At 38.5% G+C, this 24,256-nt stretch overlaps 1 protein-coding gene across 8 annotated transcripts in view; it reads right to left on the bottom strand.

Moving 5' to 3' along the window:
* SEMA5A (semaphorin 5A) overlaps positions 1-24,256 on the bottom strand; it is a 306,539-nt gene that overhangs the window by 154,624 nt on the left and 127,659 nt on the right. The gene's annotated exons all lie outside the window — the stretch shown is intronic.

The raw sequence follows: 24,256 nt of genomic DNA, 5'->3' as shown, positions 1-24,256 counted from the left end.
TTATGTTTATGACTAATAAATAGGGCTAACCAGACCTTTAGTAAAATAATCTTAGTATTTCCCATTTCAACCATACGCAAACAGAAAGAAATCAAGGTGAAAAAAAATAGGTAGGTTTTTGAGAAATTCTGTTCTGTGCTTGACAAAAAAACCCAACCTTCTGGTTTTACAAAGTTATCAGAGTAGTAAAACTTCAGAACAGAATTAAGATTTTGAATGCGTGTGAGCATGTATTTCCCACCTCCCCCCCATTTTTCTGGGATGATTAAACAACATCTCAGCAACTCCATAGTGATGGCTCAGGCAAGAAAACTCAACTGTTCAAAAGCCCTTGGCAAGAACATCATCAATTCCATAAAAGATAAACTGCTATTGCCTCATCCTTAGAAAGATTAAAGGTTAGGTTGGACAGGGCTCTGAGCAACCTGATCTAGTTAAAGATGTCCCTGTTTATTGGAGGGAGGTTGGACTAGATGATCTTTAATGTTCCCTTCCAACTCAAACCACTGTATGATTCAAATGACAGTAACAGCATTACACTCATAATAGCAATATTAAAGTACATGAGAAAAACCACATGTGGAAAAAAAGGGGTGCCCCAAAATTAGATGGTTCCATGCTCCATTTAAGAGCACTGGTTGCTCCCCATTACAGTTGGAACTAACTGTGAGAGCAGGAGAACACCTCAAACACATCTGCATTGACAGACTATAAAAGCACCTAAACTAAAAGTAACGTCAAATAATTGGCAAGCAAAAACAGGAAGAGGAAGACATAAGGCTTTAGTCACTATTAATTTTCATCATCTTCTCTTATTCCACTGTCCAAACTTACTGCCAACAAACTGCTGCACTGGATTAATATCATTTAATGATTATTTTTGTACTCATCAATTTAATTCCTTCCTTCCAAACATATTCATGAACTCCTCTACAGTGAAATTAACTCACTAAATTAGCACATACTAACCAACCAGCCCAGTAACGCATTAAATGCCTCTTAATGCTCACATGAGCAACTCCCAGTATACAGTAGTCATAGCACTGACAAATACAAACTTGTCTTACTAAATGGATAGAGTAATGTGTGTTCAATAGATGTTTTTATCTTTTAAATTACATCCAAAATCATGCTTGATGTTATGCTGTCTCAAAGTTATTGCTTTATTTTTGTATTATAGATGCAGCCTGTCATGTCTTACAGTCAAAAGAATGCTAGCTTTCCAAGTGTGATAAGCCAAGCGGCAATCTCAATCACTTGGCTGTTCTTGTTTTAATGAAGAAGGATTGCTTTCTCAATAATCCTGCTGGTATAATGCAGACATGATGCAAGACAGAGCAGGGATAACAATTCTGACTTGGTAAGAGTCTGAACGTACTTAAAATGCATGCCTTCAAATCCCTCCCACTGTCCTCACCCCAGCAACATCAAAATCTTGTCCGTTTAGGTGTAGGTTCTCAACAAATGCTAATCAATTCCAAACTGAAAGATGCACTCATACAAATTAAAACATCAAAACCAGCCAAAAAAGTCAATGGGTTGTCTACTTTCTGTGCACAATAGGCAGGTGTCTTGTGTTGTGCAGGGAGTACAGAGGGAATTTCATTAGTATCTGTGCTGGGTTACACCCACCCTGTGGGGGGGGAGGGTTGTGAGAGCCCTGCTTCCCCCAGGCGACAAAAGGAACCTGATCCAGGTGGACTTGGCTTCCTGCTCCCAGGAGGGGGTCTGGCAGCCATCTTTTCTCTTTGCTCCTGCCTCACCTGTTGGAAAAGACCCACAGCTGCTCTTGGCATCCTGGTTCTGCCATGTGGTGGGGCCTGATCTTCTCCCTGCCGCACCCACGCTTCTCTGAAGGGCTGAAATCCACATACATCAGGGGAAATACAAGGCCATCCAAATTTGGTTTTGTATATTCTCCTATTCATTCTTATTCCTTACCCTTGTAAACCCTCCCTGTTATTGCTATATACATATTTTGTTAAAATATTTACTTCTCCTACTTCCAAACTGACTCCAGATTATTTTTTGGTAGATTAAACTCCAGTTAAAGCTTAAACCACCACAGTATCTTAGCTCAAGTCAACACTATTTTAATTTAAATTCCCAAGTTAAATGGGTGCTCCTCAACCTGAAACAACACAAGTGGAAGTAGGATTAGACGAACAGAGCACTAGCTAATACTGCTGTCAGTCAAACAGAGTAAATATGCTGTATGTCTGAAAGGGCAGAGTGTCTCACTGCCATGTGATCGTGGGGCCCAATGAGCAGACAAGGCAAGCACCTTTTGGTGTTTTCTGAGAGAAAATATGTATTGTTGTTACGGTAAATCCCGAACTGGAGCAAGACGGGAGAGTTCAGTGTAAATGCCTACACAGGGTCAGTGAGGGTCAGTGAAAGCACTGAACTGCTGAAGAGTTAGATAAAGAGATATAGGCATCTGATGAGATGACTTTTAGGGACATTTCAGGGCAGTACAATGCCCTAGAAAGATGTCCCAGTGATGCGGTAGCAGATGACTGAACAGAGGGAGAGGAAAACATTCTGTTTGCTTCTCTGCTCACATATATTACCACAAGGGGAGAGAACTTAACAAAGAAAATGTGAGGTATGGTGGTGATTTGATCATCAGGTATCATGCAAAGAAAGGTGAGATAAGTTTATGACATCCATAGCTCATGCTACACATTATCTTCAAAGCTACTTATGGAAAAAAAACCAAGGACAGAAATGTAAAGAGAAAAACGGAAAACCTTTCTCCCATGGCCAGCAAGGAAGAGAAGCAATTGGGATATGTAGATGAGCATCCTCTCCAGTGTAACAGGTAGTCTCCCCAAATGCATATTCAAAGAGACGTTTGGAGATCAATCAGTAACTGCAATAGCAATAACAGGCTTCAGCTACTCCCAGGAAGCCTGGCTAGACATTACACTGAAGCCTGGCAGTAAGACTAAGGTTTCAACAACAAATTGAAGTTTTGATGAAACAACTCAACATGAGGCCAAACAGTAAATAAGCAAGCTTCCTGTAGTAGAAATCCAGATATATTACTTGGGAAAAACAAACAAACAAACAAACCAACCCCAAAACCAAAAGCACCACTATTTCACATCAGTAACAAAGGCTGCAGGTTTTGGTATTTTCTTTATGGGCTTGAGTAGCTTGGAATTGCATTAACTGCATTGAAGCTAGCCACCTGCTTCTGCTTACATGGCATCAACCCAGAAATTACATCACTGTTGTTTCTGTTTAAGCCTTTGCTATGCTTTGTCCTTGTTCTATACTATAAATAGGTGCACTGCTGCATGGAACTACCTATGGACCTGCCAGACAAAAGCACTATTCTGCTTGCAGCAGGGACTTCGTGTGACACAGATGGACCAAGTTAGAGCTTTGAAGTTCTCACAAGGACTAACAAAAAGCACCAATCCCCCCCAAAAGAAATATTTGGGTCTGAAATACATTTTGAAGATCAAAACATCATCAAATTGTGATGTTAGCAATCCAAGCAGAGGAGCTCAAACCATCAGAGTATCATGAAAGACTGAAGTTTGTGAAAAAGATCAGTACACCTCCATGTCTTCAAGTTAGTCTTTCTTATACTGTAAATTATTTTAATGAATAGTGGAAAGAAGAGAAGGCAGTGCTTTGTGCCAAGCTCCTACAGGGCTACCTACCTGTTAAATAAAAAGTATAACATTTGAGTTTTATCACCAACATTCCTCAAATCTTCATCATCCACACTGCCAGGGTGTTATAGCTTTCAAATAGGAGAGCAGAGAATTTGTCTTTAGGTTTTAACAAACATTTAGGGAGCCATAAATTCCCCAATCATTGAACATCAAAATGTATACGAGACATAATATTTTGTGATTCAAACCTTCAGAATTCAAACTTAGAATCAAGATGTCTGAACACTGTATCATAAAGACCTGAACACTGTATAATAAGAGGTGCAGCTGATAGTGCAACTTGATGTACTCATATGCCATCATTACACAAAATAAATGGTCTAGAACCTGAGCAGAAGGATGTCATATGCAACCTGACTACAGATGTGCTGCACTCACGGAAAGTTAAGCAAATGAGGACATATAACAAACAGTACCATACAAACCTATGGATATCTATGGAAAGTTTTCTGGTATTAGCATTCACAATGAAACACTCATTATACATTTGCTGCAGTTTGAGCTGGGTGCCCCCCTGCAATGTTTACTTCCTATGTCCAGAAGTCCAGCCCAGAGGGGTGGACACAGGAAATTATGTAGTGTTTCCTACCACAATCCTTTGCACCACTATAAGATGCAGTGCGGAGTCTAGCACGCTCTCTTTGCTTCCTCCTCCGTCAGCCGGTACCTGGGGGAGATGTCTCCTGGCTTTGAGCCTGGCTAGGCCCAAGGCCATGGGGGGATGGGCAGTCTCAGATCTGGCCAGCTGAGACTAGCCTAGCAGTGGGAGGGGGAAGAAGGAGCCCTGGGGGTCTCGGGTGTACCCTCAGGTGGGGATGGGATCTCTCTGGGTCTGCTTTGGGATTTTTCTTTGTCACTGTGCTTTTGGCTTTCTGTAAAAGTTCACTGCTTTCTATTTAAACTTTCCATCACTTTTGCAATCCGTTTGTCTGAGTGTTTATTGTTGCCAGGGGTGGGGAAGGGGGCTGCCTCAACCCGGCACAACATTTCACAATTCTTGTTATGAACTGGATTTAGCTTTCTGACCAAGAGGTCTCCTCATGCTGTCAAAACTGGAAAGGTCCTATTATAATGTAAGAAGTGAATATTTGGCTCAGGTATACAGAGGCATCATACACTCTTAAACCAATGAAAGAGGAATTATCTTTACCATTAGAAAAATATTGAATAGAAATAATTAGTCTTGAACCATACAAAAAAGAATGCTGCAAGCAGATAAATTATTGCCAATATTGACTTTTTTTTTGTGGCTGCTAAGATTACATGTCAACCTGTGCTGAGAAGCCTTGCAGGATTACTTTTACAATTTATAAAATCCTAGAACCATTTCATGTCCCTTTGTTGAAAAAGTAAAAAAAAAAGGTTTTAAATGTCAAGTTTGTGTTTTGTTTTGAAGTTATTAGATTTAGTGAAGTAGCAAATTAGAATGAGAATAGAGGCATATATATTGCACATCAGTTTTGTACTTTTCCCTTCCAATTCAGCCCTCTCTACAAGCAGAAAGTAGGCAAGGTTCATAAATTTGATGTAGTCTCTGGTATTTACCGTTCCATCTTCTGCTAGGGGTCCCTGCCACTTACCCATACTACAGTTTCACAATGAATTTACAGGAGATGCAGGCATAAAAGGAGTTTCCAGTAAGACACATTTTTCTATGGTGTATGGGCTTCTGACATTTGTTACCTTGTCAGTACAAACATTAGTTAACTCTCCTCTCCATTCTCATAATGCTTACACTTTTCTCTACACATATACTAAGGACACAACTCTGATATTAAATCAAGCCAAAAGAATTTTTCAATGTGCAGATCGGAAACTTCTGTAAACAGACCAAAATAACTAAGCCAGTAAAAAGCTATACTCCTGCTCATATTTGATGTAGTTCTCTCACAGTAGTTTCTGGCCAAGTATTTTTAATGCAATCTGTCTGCTCTCCTTAACATTTTTCAGCACTTTCCTCCTTTGTGTGTAAAACATGCTTGCTGCTCTGCTCTGGTACATGTTATGACATCTGTTCAGAATAACATGACTTTCTGTCTCTTCAAGAAATATGCCCTTTCACAAAGTCCTCTCTACAACCAGTACAGTATGTAATAGAGAAGATTTTCCTCAGTATTACACTTTCCATCATCTATGTAAGAGTTCAGCTTCTGAGATCTCTGTTTCTCTCCTAAGCCTAGAACAAGTGTCATTTGTGCTTGCCTCCAGTCATGACCATGGTCTCAGATTTTAAATGGTAGTAACAGAGCTGGATGAGTAACTCAGTTCATAACACAAGAACAAGTCACCCTGATATTTGTTGGAAAGGCCACATAGCTAGACACAGTCACTGCACAAAACTCTTGCATTGATGACAACCACTTGATGCAGGTGGTAGAGAAGACAAGGAGGAAAGATGCACTGCTGGACCTTGTATTAATAAACAAAGAAGGTCTAGTTGGGGATGTGAAGGGTGGAAGCAGCCTTGGTGACAGTAACCATGACATGGTAGAGTTTAATATGGTTAGGAAAAGAAGCAAGGCAATAAGTAGGATTGCAGCTCTGGACTTCAGGAGGGATAACTTTGTCCTCATCATATAACTGCTTGAAGGAAGCCCATGGACCAAAATTCTGAAAGGCAGGAGGGGGCAAGTGATCATAGAAAATGGGAGAGGTGTCTGGATCATGAAAAATGGGAAGCAAGCAAATGTTACTCCAGTCTTCAAACAGGGTAAGAAGGAGACCCAGGAAACTAGAGACCAGTCAGCTTTACCTCCATCCCAGGAAAGGTGATGGAGCAGCTTATTCTGTAGGTCATCTCTAAGCACATAGAACAAAAGAAGGTTATCAGAAGTATCCAGCATGGATTTACCAAGAGGAAATATTTCACTAATCTGATAGCCTTCTACAATGGTGTGACTGAATGGGCAGATTCAGGGAGAGCAGTGGATGTTGTCTACCTTTATTTAGCAAGGCTTTTGACACTGTCTCACATAACATCCTTGTAGGCAAGCTCAGGAAGTGTGGGTTAGAAGAGTGGATGACGAGATGAATCATGAACTGGCTAAACATCAGAGCTCAGAGGGTCATGATCAATTGTGTAGGGTCTGGTTGGAGACCTGTAATTGGTGGTGCTCCCTAGAGGTCAGTATTTGGTTTGGTTTCATTAAACACCTTCACCAATGATGTGGATGAGGAGATAGAGTGTACCTTCAGCAAGTTTGCCAATGATACAAAACCAGGAGGATTGGCTGACACACTGGAAGGCTGAGTGGCCGTTCAGTGAGACAGGCTGGAGAGTTGGGTGGTGAGGAACCTAACGAAATTCAACAAGGGCAAGTAGAGAGTCCTGTACCTGGGGAGGAATAACACCATGTACCAGTACAGATTAGGGGCTGACCTGCCGGAAAGTAGCTCCATGGAGAAGGACCCTGAGTCCTGGCAGACAATAAGTTATCTATGGGACAGCAGTGTGCCCTTGTGGCCATGAAGGCCAGTGGTACCTGGGGTTCAGTAACAAGAATGTGGCCAGAAAGAGAGATTCTCCTCTCCCTCTGCTCTGTCCTGGTGAGACCACATGTAGAGTATAGTGTCCATTTCAAAGGTCCCCAGTTCAAGAAGGATATACAAAGAGTGTCCCAAAGAGGGCTAAAAGGATGCTTAAGGGACAGGGACACCTGTTTTACAAGGAAAGGCTGAGAGACCTGGGGCTGTTTAGTCTGGAAAAGAGAAGACCAAGAGGAGATCTTATAAATATCTGAAAGGTGGGTGTCAAGAAAAAGGTGCTAGCCTCTTTTCAGTGGTGTCCTGTAATAGGACAAAGGGCAACGGATACAAACTGGAACACAAGAAGTTCCACCTCAACATGAGGTAAAGTAACTTCTTTAATGTAAGGGTGACAGGGGCAATGGACCAGGCTGTCCAGATTGGTTCTGGAGTTCTCTTCTCTAGAGACTTTGGAAGACCTTTCTGGATGTGTTCCTGTGTGACCTGTCGTAGATAATCCTACTTTGGCAAGGTGGTTGGACTCAATGCTGTCCAGAGGTCCCTTCCAACTTCTATCATTCTGGGATTCTATATGGAAGCCAAGAATCATTCTGGAGATAATGTCAAGAAGAGAGATTGTAGCATTAAATGGGGGGGGGGCAGGAAGAACAAAACAAAACAAAAAATAAAGATCAGTAACATCAGTAAGTATTATTTTAACCTTGTGGAGTCAGAAAACCAAAAGGCCAGAGGAGTAAGCATTCCAGAAATGGCATTAGATGTCTCATACCTTCTACTTGGAAAAAAGTAACAATATGCAATATGTATAGAATTTGTACAGACAGTAAATGTTTATGTTGCCACTGATTTATGTATGGAGGATGCTCCCATATGTGTAGTGCTGTATGCCTTCTTTTCTGAAAAGTAATACCTATATATGGGGACACCCAAAACACTTCTGTTCATATAAAGTATTGATCCTCAAGTACTGTAAAATAATGCTAAAAGCCTCTTGAAAGAAGAAGAGGTGCAGCAAATTTCTTCTAGTAATTAGGTAGATATTAAAGCATGTCAAGACATAACTAGCTATGCCTGTTAAATGCAATAACCTACGCCCAGCATTAATCTGCTCAAAAATCATTTGCTTGTGTGCATTCAGATCCTCACCTGTTCTCCACAACTAGGTTGTTTTCATCTTCACACCAGACAGTCCTGTAGAGCTGACACCACCATGAAAGAGCAACCTCAGCTCTGCTGTCCACCAACAGGATTATTCATCAGATTTCCAATGTCAGCTCATTTTCCAAGTTATTTGCAAGATCTTCTGAATATTGCCAAGTATGACATTCAAAGTGATGGAATGTCAGTATGAGCAATAAGATATTGGAAGGGAAGAGTATATCCTATATGGAGTCTGTAAGAGTGGCATTTTTGTCTGCTTTTCAAGAACTCTGCAGAGTGGTTGCTCTGGGAGACAAATAGTCACCTGTTGCCCCTGTCCAAATCATTTCTTCAAGTAGTAGCTTATTTTAGCAGACCAATTGTCCTAGAAGCAATGACAGCAACAGCAGCAGAATTTATGTGATAAATCAAACATTCACCCAATTATTTTCTACTGCCCTGAAGAATCAAATACTGTTCTCACTCTCAGGTATATCAGAGAGGTCTCTGCTAATCAAGCAGATGACAAAGAGATACCAAAAAGTCAATACAGTTCTCTGAATCTTGATGTAGGGACCTGCAACAGTCCATTTACTTTAAAAACAAGGAAAAAGTAGATTCAGATACTCCATTTTTCATGTGACTTATACCAAACATGATCTCACTGCTCTGAAGCCTCCTCTTATGAAAATGAAACAGGAGACAAAACAAATTCCAGTAGGAAAAGGATCTCAACTAGTATTCCCATGTCTATCGTAGCTGCATTAACATCAAACTCAGTAATTACAGTATTTATAAACTTCCACACAGTAATTATACTGCCTGTTCAGCAGGCATTTAAAAGTGATATCTATACCACAGACAGTGAGATAAAGGATATCTCAACATGCTTCAATTAACACAAACATCTGCTACTCCAGTCCCATGATGCTAAGAAGTATAGTGCACAGTCTGTATCAAATTTCATGCTTCCCTAGCTAATACTGCCATCAATCCACATGCTAACCAGACTAATGCAACTCTGGTATGCCACATATGTTCACATCCACTACAGTGCTTCTAGCAAAGTCTGTACTGTTAGGGTAGCAGAGCAGTATTACTCAAATCAACCCACCTGTTCATCTATCAGTTACTCAAAATAGACATAAACTAAACGAGACACCTGAAGAATTACAAAACTTCAGCTGTACCTCATCAATGTCAGCATAACAAACACTAGCCAGCGCAGCACTAACGGCACACCAGCCTGTGGCACCAGAAGCACACTATGGGCACATCTGCAAAGTCCTGCAGACTTTCCCTTCCCTAAAGTCATAATCTTATACCACAAAAATACACTAAATCTCAGTAGGACATTTCCAACAATAGTAACAAAGATGCCTGTGGAAAGTGTCGATTTGACTCAAAAGCATAAAAATTAAAATTCCACTCATCACCACCATTTCCAAAATATTTTGAAAGTTTCACTAGAATGTCACTAGAAAAACTTCTTGGAGCTTGAATTAAATATCTGCAAACTAAGAGAAAAAAAATAAACAAAAAAAATACGAAAAGAGTCTTCTGAATCCTACAGCTGTAGAAGAGACAACTCCAAATCCATGCTGTGAATCAGATGACAAACACATGAATCAGTCTCTTACACTCAAAGGCAGTATGCTAGCTGTTAAAACCATTACCTCCACTGCACTTTTCAGCTTTCACATGCCACTTCAAGATGTTCAGCTTCGCACAGGCAATCAAAATTTTTATGAGGGATACAGCAAACTATCTCTCAACAGTACAGAAAAGCAGTTAAACTCTCAGTATTCTAATCCATTGAATATTTTCGTAGGCAATCACAGAATCCTTGCTTCAGGGCTGTGACTCCAAAGTAGGTTCCCATTTGGATGAGTTTCACACTTCTAAAAATGAAGTTTGACACATCTGCTATACCCTGCTCTGCACAAGAACAGCAGGTAACCTTATCAGCTGTACTAAGTGCATTACACATCAGAAAATTCACAGCGGTTTTCCTACAGAAGGAGCAATTTGGGAATCACTTGATTCAGATGGTCGTTGTTTTGATTTTTCCTTTCCTACCTTTGGCATTAAAGGTATTTTTACTCAAGTACTCCATGACACTGTCTGCAACAGTCTTGCATCATTTGAGAGGCCAGTTACAGGTAACAGAGCATTGGGCTGTGTGACCCTAGATGTAAGGTACAACATGCTGCCCTGCATGCAGATTTAGGAGTTGTAAATAACTTCAGAGTCCATGAGTTTTGCTCAGCTTTTGGGAGAGTATGTTTTAGGCAGGAAAACTGAATGACTACAGGCAGGATCTGCATGGCCATTTGCAGATCTTGTAAAGATGTGCATCTGCAGAGTCTCAACCACATACTCTGTAAGAATTGTGGCTGAAAATTATGCATATCAGCCTAGTAAACACAGCATTAGCCTATCTCCTTCAGTCTGCTCATTGTAGGCTTACATTGCCTTCAACCTGCTCCAGCACTCTATGATTATTCTCTGCATGGTGATTGGGTGGGATTTGTCTCACGTTTTTTCACTTTGGCTGGCTTTCAGAGACCCTAATTTTGTGACCATTTTGTGGCCACTTGCAAAGCGCTGCTTTTCATGCCAAGTATTCAACTAGACCATATGCTCTTCTTGAAGACTGATTTTAATCCACTTTTCTCCTCAGATTTTATTCTCCAGAACTTCATTTTCTGTGTTAAGTTCTTTCATCTATTTGACTGATTTACTACATAAACCAGATTCAATCTGTGCATGTTTTTGGAAAAAGTTACCTCCAGCTTTCTGGTACTTTTCATTCAGCTGGCTATTTAGAATCAGAGTTCTAGTTCTAGTCCTTGCTAGTTCTCCCAGCAAGGACTTCAAGATGCTTTCTGTCATGTTCTGCACTGTATATATACCTGCTGTTCTGGAAGAGTCCAGTGGGAATTATTCCGTCTTCACATATAAAAATAAACGACACATTGTTACTTACTTTTTGCAGTTAATGATAAACTTTTATTTCTGTGATGTCCCTAATTCCATATGCAAGGTACATTTCCCCTAGCGTGAATGTGTTCTCAGGCTTAAAGTAGCATTTTATTTCCCAACAGATAAGGGCCATTAGCAGAGAGACTTCTCAAAGCACTGAACTGTCCATGAGTTTCAACTCCAAAATGCATTTACAGTGCCTCAGTCTGACTGGATTCATTCAAAGCGATGAATTATTTTCCTCTGTTCCACCCTGTCTAGTAAATTCTTAGCTGCAGTGAGAATGTACCTTCATCACATTCACCATTATTTGATCACAGCTGTCAATGAAGTTTTGACAAATTCAGCACAAATATTTGTTCAATTTTTGCCCAAGTAATTAATAATTCCTTAATCCCTTGTGTTAATATGCACCTAGATCAAAATGCAACTGCACAATAACTTCATATGTTTTATATATCATTTTATAGAAATAAGAATGACTTCACCTTTTTTCCCCCTCTCCAATTAAAAATTAAAGCAGTTCTTTCTTTTGTGTGTCATAGCTGGGTGTGGACCAGAAAAATCGATGAAGCTACAAATTTTAGTGAAATAATATTCCTGGTTTACACAGTGAGCCTATTTTTGGATATTATTTGGATGTGAGAGTTCATGTATCAATTCTCCAGTTCCAACTGTCTCAGCCTCCTCTGCTGGATAGCTAGAATATAAGAGTATACAATCTGGATAGAACTTAAAGAGAAATCTGACAGCAGTTGGTGCTATCCCATTAATTTCTTTTAAGATAATGTTCTTGTTGCTCTTCCCTCACCAGATTCAACTACACCTGTGCCTTGGATTTTTTCACCCCAACCACATCTGCTTGGACAGTGTGTCTGTATTCCTCCCAGGTCACTTGTTCCTGCTTCCACCACTTGCATGTTTCCTTTTTATGCTTGAGTTTAGTTGAGAGCAACTTGTGCATCCACGCAGGTATCCTGATGCATCCATATGGACCACATTATGTCACCCAAAAAAAAATGAAAATCAGCTCCTATAGGATTTTGCCTACATACACATTAGCATGTGAAATTCTCCACTCAGCTTTCCTTTGTCAATGCACATGTTGACTAGAACTCGCTCATCTTTGTTTTCTCATGCTGAGTAGCACAATATCCTACAAGTAACACTACTGGCAGCCATGTGAGAAAAGGCTGTGGGATCATGCCTAGAGCAGTCTTCATAAATAGATGGGATCATATTTTTGATCTTCAATTAACTTAGAGCATTTTTTCTTCAGACCTGTCCTGACATATTATAAAGGCTTCATTAATAAATCCTTGCCTAATTAAAAGAAGAAAGAAATGCCATTGCAAAAGGTTTTGTGTATGTTTGACAGCATAAAACTTCAGATATATTTTTATCTTTTTTTTTTTATTCCTCAGATATTCAGACAAAAATTAAAATGTGTGCAAAATTCTGAACATTCATGCAGGTGAACTTTCAAGAGTTCCCATGGAGTCTTTCACCAGAGCTCATTGTCATCTCATAGTAAAAGGGCAGAGGAAAAAATGAACAGTCTGACCTTTCATCATCTCAGCTCCCTGAGATAAGTGTGAGGAGGCACAGAGGCATTGCCTAGAACTGCCAAAATACTTAGGCAAAGACTCAGATCTTATCGGCCTACAGCTATTACCCTTACAAACAAGATGTCTACTGACAAATATCCTTAAAAGCAACAACAAATACTGGGCAGCTACTGCATTTCCCCCTGAGCATGTCTTCAGAATGAATACGTTCTCTTACTCATCTTTAAATGTAAGTAACAGAAACCAATGTAAAATGCATCTACCAGAAACAGCATTTAATTCAAAATATTCAATTTTAAACTTCTGAAACAGCATAACAACATTTTTTTCCCTCAAAAAAGAGTGGCAATGAATTATTCATTATTTTTTTCTCCACTAAGACTTTTTTTTCTGACAAATTAATTTATCTCCAAGGTAATTTTGAAATTCTGAAAAATCGTACTCATTCAGGTTTCATTTAGAGAGTAAGTGACAGAAAAATGGTGAATGCTACAATGAAGCTGTTATTGAACTAATTAACAGAAGATTGTTTTGATTCTCTCCCATTACTGATTATTCCTAGAACTGATTTCCATCATGTCGCTTTACCCTGGGTACCCAAACAGCTACAGAATTCTGAGACTTTTTCAAGTCTTACATTCACCTTTTAATACACCTAACTGAAACAGCCAATTAAAACACTAAACCAAGACACAAACAGCTTTGAGGCTGACTATTTCTGATTACTGCAACAGTAACTATTCCCTGGGAAAAAGACTACTAGGTTTTCATCAAAGAATCAATTTTAAAAATTGAATATATACAACTATAGCTGTAAATCTTAACCTCTAACCAAACTCCTTTTGTATTAATTCCTTTGTTTCCTTTGAACCACATTGATGTCACTACTTTTTATCAAGCTAAATTAACCTCAGTATCTGAAGATATACGAACAAGTCCAAGTACAGAACCTGCAGTCTGAATTTCCCATAATTTTGCAGTGATCTGCTCTTTCTCTTGGTATCTTGTTCTTTTGTTTGGAATCAGTATGCCAATGACCGTCAAGTCATCGAACTGTTTTACAGATTTGGAGAAGAAAATTGTCAGGTGCTAGAGTAAGCATGAAATCTGGAAGTACTGACTAGAGAAGACTTGCTTAAGAATGCACAACAGTGGTCACAGTCTTCAACTTACTGCTATTTCAGTTTAGAAATCAAGACAGAAAGTTTATCATACATTTTAGTTGCAATTTTCTCATGACAGAAGCCTGCTGCATGAGTTGACATATCCCTATTGCCAAATTTCACACAGACACCTAACTCAGTATATGGGTGGCATTTATGCTTCCCTGTGCTCACAGCATTCCTCGTCAGTGCAAGTAAATGGCTCAGAATTCAGTGACTGGATACTTTACTTAAGGATATAGCCAGCCCTATGCACCAGACAGAGAGCATAAGCACCTAATCTTGGACTCCAAGATACATTTTCAGAACAAATGCCTAAAAATACTGTGATAAGGTAGGCAGATCACACAGAACAAACACAATTCCCGAATGCTCATTCTATCAAATTACCATCTAGCGGCCATAATCTGCTCCATAAAGCAATTTAGAGAAATAAATATCTGTACCTTACTTAAATAAACATGTTTTCAATTTGCCTGACTTCAAATAAATCCAAAAGAACAGTTGAACCACATACATACTCATACTCATACATACATCTAAGATCAGTATTTCAAAGCACATGTGTTTTTCAATTTCAATAAATAAAGTATTTCCATATTTTAACATGATTTATCATTTGCAGGCTTGACAACAGAAACACTGTACTATGGTACCATCTGGGGATAAACCACAAAAATATTTCAGTCCTCTATTCAGACCAGGACTAACTCCTATGCCATGACTAAATAGTGTCTTTCTCAGGTATTTTGGAGGCCAAATCCACATATGACTTGGGCTGAACAGCACTGCCTAGACAAGTAGAACACTGGAAACAGCAAAGACCTTCCCTTTGTGACCTGAGCCATGTATGAGAGCAGTATCCTCCTTCCTGTACACCACTGCATGGGCTCCTTGCCCACCTTCATTCTTGCTGCAGATTCCTCAGATCTTTCATTCTCCTTAAGACAGCATAACAAGTGTCCATGATTCTCAGCCTGAGTATGGCTGTTTTGTTTTCTTGAATATTTCAGAATTCTGCTTTTCCTTAATTGCAGCAGCAAAAAAATAGTTTCCTGACTCTTTCCTAGGAATGAAGCAAGTAGAGCTTTTTGCCGTATGGAGAGAGCCAGCTCTTCCCATGGTTCATTAGCTATGTATATTCTTTAACAACACTTTCTCAAAAGCTCCCTAGAGCTCAGTGTTGAGATGCATATTACACATTATGCTGCCTAGTGGAGAGCAGACACAAAACTGCTCCACTGTTTTTTCTTATTCTCAGTTTAAATGTTGGGGGTTTTGTAGTTTATAGGTCAATGTTCAGGGATGCTACGGATCACACAGTGCCCTTAAACTAGGTACAGATAACTGCCAAGATACATGCCTTATGGTGAACTCACCTCTTATATGCAGAATTACCCAATGGATCTATGTCCATTAGCCTAGCAAAACTATTGAACAGATCTCGGCAGTACCGGAAAACACAACCCTCTGTGACTGAGAAAGTGTGTCTTTAAGCCTAGTCTTTGATTATGCATGGCATAGAAACTTTGATTGAACTCAGCATTAATTGTTACAGGCCAGTACAGACAATGATGTTCTGTACCAGTGTCTGTAAGCAAAAATAGCCAACTACATTTGCAGATAGTGCCTCACAGAGATGTAAGGAGATATAACCTCTTTCAAAGCATACTGCATTTCTTCTAAATTGCTCAACACATCAGCATCAAGGTGCAAATGGGTTTAAACTATCAGCAACTGCTTGTGGCAGACTCTCTGCCTGGGCAAGAACAACTAAGACCAATCTGCTAATATTCCTGCACTCTTTCAGTACTACTTTTTCTTTCTTTGTTTTTTTTTTTTTCCCAAGAGTCTGCATATAGTCTGATTTTCGGAGAACATGTGTCTTTCCACAAGTACTGTCCTATATTGTGACAGAATACTACTTTAATCCAGAATTATCTGCAGTATGCCATGTTCCCACACAGTCCAGATATTTGGAAAGCAGCAGCTTGATCTCTTTTCAAACAGATGCTACTTGGCAATTACTCTTGTGCAGCTACATTGGTATACTCATAAAACTGTAAACATGAGTGTCACCTTCTTCAGACATTTCCACAACCACTTTTAGTGCACATAACACAGCCTGGATAATCACCATATATACCAGAAAAAAATATCTGAAAGGGCTAAATTGCACCCCTATAGAATTCATGCCAGCTGTTTGATGGATACCTCTTTAAAATGTATGTACATACCTTTTGATATCACATCTATTTCTCATGAGAACAAATGCATTCGCATTATATATTCAGCTCCCCATTTATCTTATAAACAAAACACAAATGTTTATCATCTATAAAAAGAGAAACTTTATTCCAGTGGAAGTGAACATTTTTAGTACCTATTTTTCTTATTTACTGTGAAACCAGAAGAGAAAATTGCACAAGAAAAACATGCAAGAAATACAACCAAACACACGGAGGTAAGAAAGAAAAAACAGAAATAATTAAAAAACCAAACCAAAAAACCACAACTAAGCTTTTCTAGCTAAATGGATGTATTCCCACTCATCATTCTAGAAATGCACTGGCACAAAGCAGTGACAGATATAGCAAACAAATGAAAATGACAATCTCTGCCTGGATTTCATTTTCTTTTGCCTAGATTTCTTTTTCTTCTTTTGTTCCTTCATCTCCCACAATACTAACACATACTGGTAAGCCAAAAAAGCAGCAAAGCCCTGCCAATTTGCCAATATTCTTTTGCTTCACTTAAGACTCTTTCTAAATTTACATGACAAATTTCAGCTATACTGAAGGATAGACAATTACAAAGTCTGGAGTCTAAGTATAGAAGCCAAGTATAAATGATTAACAAGCAGAGGTGAGCAGATGAGGAGTTGTACTTCCAACTGGCTGCTTTGTATGCCCTCCCCATAGTTTTGTAAAGAGCATATGAACACAGAACATCACACAAAAAAGCTTCAAAACAAATAGGTAATAAATATAAATACACTTATGTGAGTGAAAAATCTCATGCACAGGAAGACTATTCAGAATGAAAAGAGAATGAGTAATTTGCCAAATATGACCCATGATGGTTTCAGAATCGTAGCCATTTTCTGCACTGATATGTAGGTAAATCTATGAACACCAGCTGTTTCAGTAGCAACAGTGTTTCAACAGAAATGGAGCACTGTCTGGGGGTAATTAATTCCCCTCCAATAACACTCTGGAGTGAACATCAGGATTTCTGTTATCTAACAGGTTTTATTTAGCTTGAAGAAGCTCCTTTCAGCTGCATGTAAAGATGACATTTAGGTAAAGATGAGATGCACATAAAATTATGCATAGCTAGCCAAAATCATCTTCTTCTGACTTCAATCAAGTTATGTTTGGTCAGAAACTATTGTTCTGAGAGCAGAAAACAACATAATGAAAATGCTCATGGTATCACATAAAAAGAACTTGAATAGACTTAAAACAGACACCATGCATGTCTAGCTCTACCTGACACAAGCAACTAGCTCTGGCTTCACAAATATTTCTTAACTATTCTTTACATTCCCAGTTGTCTAACTTAATTATTTGTAGACTTGCTGTTTAAAGAAATCCAACAGTCTGCCATGGAAAAGCACCAAGGTACTGTATAGAAGTGGCATTGTGATAGGCACTTTAACTTTCTCTCTTTTTTTTCTTAAACTTTGCTCAGCACCACGTTATACAAAAGCTCAAATACCTCCTCAAGTTTTGCTCAGCCCTAGCACCCAGGCAGAAGTTAGTACCTGTTCTATCACCTTTTAGTCAACTCAGACTTGCTTGCCTTAGTCTCCTTTGGAAATGTTTTATGAGCATTACTTGATCCTGTTCCTTCCAAGCTTCTGAGGAACTTGGAACACCATCAAAAGCAACACTAACTTATCATCTCTGCTTATCCATTTTTCATTCACACATGCCAGACACAAGCATGAAGGGCCCAAGCAGAAACAATGCTTTAGTAGCTGATGCTCCCATTGTAGACGGAAGGGGGGAAAACCATCTGTAGTAAGGAGGAACTGTCTATTCCCTTCATCCTTAAGACACCAGGCACCAGAAGACCTTAAGAGAGGGTTGTTTCTCACTTGTTTCATTTGGGCTTATTCCTGCCTTAAGGACCTAGATAGAATTCTAAATATCAGTCTGCTTTGCATTTCAGTATGACCAAACCATAGCTGTCACAAACTGAGGCCATCCTTAGGTTAGTTCCCTTATGCCTTCGAGTGTGACATATAAGATCTTTCCTGCATCTCCTTTCCTGCACAAGTGTAGGAGAAGGGTTGCCTTCAGATTGCTTTGGAACAGCTGTTTTGCCCTTGAGTTAGGAATGCATACCTTATCAGTAACTGAGAGAAAGAAAGAGAGAAACTTAGAGGAAGATTTGCCCTTGCTTGAGTTAGAGAAGGCCATGTTTAATCTTTGACTTAGAAAAGAATTTAAACATCTTGTAACTGAGGAGGAAGACTTGGCAGAATTTGGCTGGATGTGTTGAAATATTGTTTTGTTATTTTAACCCACTGTATGCCTTAATTACAAGCACGACAGTAGAAAATAACCAACAAAGATGTGACACATATGCTTTCTAAAAGAGTATATAACCTTGCTGTATAACATAATAAACATCTTCACCTGGTAACATCTTGGCCTGGAAGCTGTGCTTGTAGTGACTCCAGGGTGATCGAACACCAAAGCCAAATTACTACACACAAATAGCTTCACTCCAAATCTAATGATTCATTAGGTTTCTTGCCTGTATTTTGCAAATCAGACATCTATAGCAGCGAAAAGAACCACAGGGCACCATCCCAAAACTTAACTGTAAGGAGGGCCTGAGTGACTTGAATGCCTGTTGAAACACCATTGTCTCTGGAGTGGACCAAACACCACCTTAGCCAAAAGGGCAAATTAAGGTTATGAAAGCCTCTCACAAAAGACATAATATGACCCTAGTTTAGAATAAGAACAAGAAATTATTGTTTTAAAAATAGGATTACAACCTGTTAAATATTATGTTAAAAACCACAAATTAAAAATCAAGTGTTGTTACAATTTATTCCACATTACAATAAAGGTAAAAGTTTGCAAGTGTGAGCTTACATACAAATTTATTTGCAAAACATGCATTAAGTCAGATTCCCTCTTTGTTTAACCTTGATAAAAACAAATCATATATTCAAAGTATATTAAAATTTACTTAATGCATTATTTAGCCCCCCACATAGCCATTCATGACTCATATAAAAGTTAACTCTAATATGTAACAGTGTCCTGGGTTAAATACAGCCCAGTCTCATAAGTCTCTCTTCCCCCACACAGATGGGAGGAAAAGTAACACACACATGTACACAAAACCAACCAACCAACCAAAAACCCAAACAATTCTGCGTTGAGATAGGGTTTTACTGGAAATTACACAATATGCATTTACCTTAGCCTACTTGCAAAGGAACACAGCAAATTACAGAAGCAGCAGCTGAAGCCAGCAATCTGCAGCCCTCAATCCGTAGCCAGCACAGTGGAAGAGACCAACACCCCAAACCAGAAACTGGAAGCCACAATAGGAACAGGAAGCCTCTGAGATTACAATCTGAACTTCAAGGCCCATGATACTTTGCTCCAGCTAGCACTTCAATTTGAAGCTGGAATGATGGCAGGATGGTATTAAATATCATCATCAGATGCAACTCAACCCCTGACAAACAGTAATTTCAGACACTCTTGGCACATGCAAATACCAGAAAGAATTCCCCTGGGTAACATCTATTCTCCCAAGTGTGTTCTTTTCCTGACAACACATAGATCAAATCCTGTCATCTTCAAATCCTTGAATGCCTGATTAATGTGTATACACACAGAGATATATAATCAAAACCTCAACATTCTAAAATTTAAAGTTGAATAAGTGAAAAAGAACCTCCAACCTCCTCCGCCTGAATAAAGAATTCAAATTTTGCAGTATACAAGTGGCTAAAATGGCCAGCCTTTAAAGGGGACTTCAACGTGTATGTATTTCTAACTGACAGATGTGCAGATTCAGCATGAGAATAAAATCTCAGGAAGGAAGTGGGACAAGCTCATGCTCAAACTTCTGAGCATCTTAAACTGAGAATAAGCTTCATAGAGGAAGGATTAAGATGAGAAAGGTAAACTCAAGCATGTGACCTCTAAATGCCATAATCTGAGTTTGTAAGGAAGTTAATTTTACGGATGAAGAAAGAATGCATGCATTCTATCAAGTTTGTGAAAAGCTTATACGTGCAGGCATGAAAAAATGTTCATGGCAATTGTGACAAAATTTTATAAGCCAGTATGTACCAGCTTTCCATTCTTTACAGATACATCCACAAACTTGGCATAAAGTCATGACACAATCATGTTTGAATTTAGAAGCCCACTTTTCAAAGGATTTGGGGGAGAAAAGGGTGAAAACCAGACCTCATTAGAATCACCCTCTACATGATGTCAAAGACCTACTATTAATCCTGTCATTGGCCAGGTATCTTTTTTAAAACAAATTAAACCTAATTTACTCACTTACACTTAGCAGTTAGATGTCTGCTTTTACATTTTAAAGAATGCAAGAGTTTTTAGGAAGTATACAGCTTTCATTTTGGTCAATGCTTTTACGCATTATTCTACTATTACTTGAGCAGAGCAACAGCAAAGCAAAACTCGCCAAACAAACCCACGCATAGCCACACTTCTATGTCTGTGAGCCTGCTACTGATGTAGTGAGAGCTATGAAATATTTATCCTTCTACACCCACAGCCCAATGAGTACTTTTTTCCTAATCCATGATTGCTACACATGCATTGTTCCAACAGTCAGCTTTGAACAGTTTGACTCTTAGGCTTTTCTGGCAAGAGCTTAAAAGGCTTTCTCTTGGTTTATTCTTCTTTATTCTGCTACACAAAGGAAATTGCTGAGACACATCAAACACTGGTTTGTGACAGACACTATCTCACTGCATAGTCCTAGCTGACATTTAGATACACATCCTGTCTGATGTAATCTAGTAGCACTCTAAGCCTCACTTTCACAAGAGATTAATTTTCACTAAAATGATGTGAACAGTACCCTTTTGATACATTAATCTATATTCTCAATTTCTTTTGTGAGAAATTGCATTTTGAATGGATGCCTGCTTTTGTTTTGTTTTGTTTTGAAGGAGAGGTTATCTTGTGTTTCAAAACTATGTTTCCAGGTATGGACTTGCAGAAAACGGGCCACATGCATATTCAGCCCAAAGTAATTTCTGCAAATGTTTGCAAACATGGATTCATTATTTTACTTTATTTCTATTATAAAACAACATCTGCTGATATTTATTTCAATGTCTGAGAGTATTCCAAAATAGTACCTTCTTTATAAAATATCTGTCTTTTAAAAAACATATGCAAATTTGAGAACAAAAGGTTTGCAAAGATGCTCTTGCTATAACTAAATGATTCTTACTGTTCACATTTGTTGAATGTAACATGAAGCCTTTCCATAATAGCAGTCTGCTGACAAACATTCCAACAGACACTTAAGCATGACAGACAAGGATACTTGTTTATACAAAATTCAGTGAGATGCATTAACAGTCAAGATTAAGTTCTAGCCATTCCCTCTTTTTTTTCCAGATAGAAAAATGCTCTAAAAGAAAGATTAAAGTGATGAATCAAATTAAAATCAACCAACCAAACAGAACCCACAAAATAAACGACAAAATGCCACAAACAAACAAAACCCAAACCCAAAGTAAAGAAGGTAAACAATCATGTTGCTTCCATGCTGTAAGAATCATCTATGCATGAGGAAGAGTCAGTAATTTTCCTCCTCCTTCAGACAAAGAATAGCACAGATAGAGCTTGAGCAATTTTCTAAAATGATTCAACAATGGATGTGTTGTCATGTTTCCAGGTGTATTGTTCTTGTGCTACACTGAAAGCTTCTTGCAACCAAGACTTTACCATGCAACTTTCATCCCAGGTGTAACACCATTTATTAGCTTTTGAAACATCTGTGTGTTTTTACAAAGGCTGGTTTGTGCAAGGAAATCAAAGTGAGCAATGAAAGTAGAAAAAATAATCTGAATTTTTCTTAACTGCATGAAGAAAAAGTGCAAAAAAGTTCTTCTTCTGTCTGTGCATAAAGTGTCAGAAAACAAATGCTATCTAGCACATACAATATAAAGGAGTTAACCACAGTATGCTGTATTTCTCTGTGAAATTCCAGCATTCTGATCTGCAAGGATTTCATACAACTTTTACTTTGCTTCCGACTTTTGTTCCTACATCCTTCAATCATAAGAGTTTCAGGTTTTAAAGATCTGGAGCTTCAATATACTGTAAATTTTAATTGCTAACTCAAACTTTATATCCTTCAATCCTGCTCAAAAAAATTCTTTCACCACAGGTGAATGAGAGAAACTTCACATGCTCTAAAGTTTCATAAATAAAAGTTTAACTCTATTACACCTGAGGTAATCCTCCATTCAAATATAACTTAAAGTCTGCAAATCTGGGAATCTTTTTATAAACACAGTTTTGATTTTAAGCTGGTTTCAGATTGGTAGCCAGTAAGCTTGAATTCCAAGTTTTCACAAGAATGGTTAATGTCTCTTTCATGATTAAAACTTTTACACAGAGATTGGCTTCACATCTGAACATTTTACAATAAAGGCTGAGAAAAGGTGCACACATTTAAGGTCCAAGATTTGTAAGAAGAGTTCAGACAAGTAACAACCAGTAAGGATAGTAACCCTGACCTTTGGTTCTGCCCTGTGGTACTTCCACTGGTTAAATGGCCTCTGGGGACCTCTCCCAAACCTACTTTTATGACTATAAGATCAGTGACTGTCTTCATACTTGCAGATCAGATTACAAGATGACTGCTGTGTGCTGTGCAATGTGTTTGGAAGACCTAAACATTCTGGTTTACTTGGATCAAAACAAGGGCTTCAGTCACCTGATAGCTGGTTTAGACCTGCCATAACTGACACACCCAAGGAATCACATTTTTGGGTAAGAGATCTCCTAGGGTATTCTGACAGAACCAGAAGGGAAAAAAGAGAGGAAGAAGAGGAAAAGAGTATCAGTAAAGGATGAATATTAAAATAGTCATAACAGTACATTTAAAAATAAGGGGAAAGTGTTCAGTACTTGGGGTAGAAGTAGTAAAGATACGCTGTTGCAAGAAAAACAATTTAAAGTTACATGCTTTGGTTCTGACTTAGAAACACAATCTCCCTAAAGGGCTGAGAAAAAAGGTTTGAAGACACAAGAGCAAACCAATGGTGCTACAGGATTGAAGATGGAGTAAGAAACTTTACCAAAAGTCAGCTTGAGAAGACTTCTTAAAGGTTTCTACACATTCATAAGACCAAAATGTAGTAACATAGTATAAGATCAACAGTGATTTCTGTCCTCATTTTAGATTATTTGCTGACTGGGGTGGGAGGATGTTTGTTTAAGTCAGTCAGCACAATTATAAACCTCTGTAGGCTACATAGTTCTCTTGCATGAGTAAGTTCAGCCTGCTGATACTTATCCTAACAGAGGAAAGTTGTGCCCTTTAATCCATGAATTGACAGAATAAACCACAGCAGCACCATCAGAGATCCAAGGGCAGCCACTGGAAGTTCACAGTAAAATAAATTGATTAGGGATTCTCACTTACCTATGAAACCCAACTGCCTCTAAACGGCTTTGTTTCACCTAAGGTCTAAAAAGTTTTAAACGATAGATATTTGCCTTATACACAAACTGAGATTATGCTGTGTTTATGATAGACTTCTCCCTTGAAATGTTGCTGGTTTATTTGCTTAATTGACTTCAGGAAGCATCAATTAATTTTACCATTGTTTAAAAAAACTTCTTTTTTCTCTACAAGAACAAAAAGTTCTGAATGCAGAAGATGCACAATAATAAGTTGGAACTTTTTTCTAAAAGAACAATCCCTCCCAGTCTCCATTTTTGTTATAGATCCACTCTAACAAAACCACAGCAAAGGTAACATCAGGTTTGCATGACCTGGGTCAAAGGCTAATCTGGAATTAAAATGGATTATATGACTTACATAACATGGGGCTGCAACACAGACCAAAACAGATGCATATTTTTCTGTAGTTATGAAGCTTATGAATATTTTGATAATCTGATTTAAAATACCTGCTTATTTATATCACGCAAAGGAACAAAGAAAACAGACATAAAACATA

Source organism: Melanerpes formicivorus, unplaced genomic scaffold (assembly GCF_026170545.1).
Source record: "Melanerpes formicivorus ecotype bairdi unplaced genomic scaffold, bMelFor1.0.p_v2 SCAF_61, whole genome shotgun sequence".
Taxonomy (NCBI): domain Eukaryota; kingdom Metazoa; phylum Chordata; class Aves; order Piciformes; family Picidae; genus Melanerpes; species Melanerpes formicivorus.
This window is presented reverse-complemented; position numbering and strand designations above follow the sequence as displayed.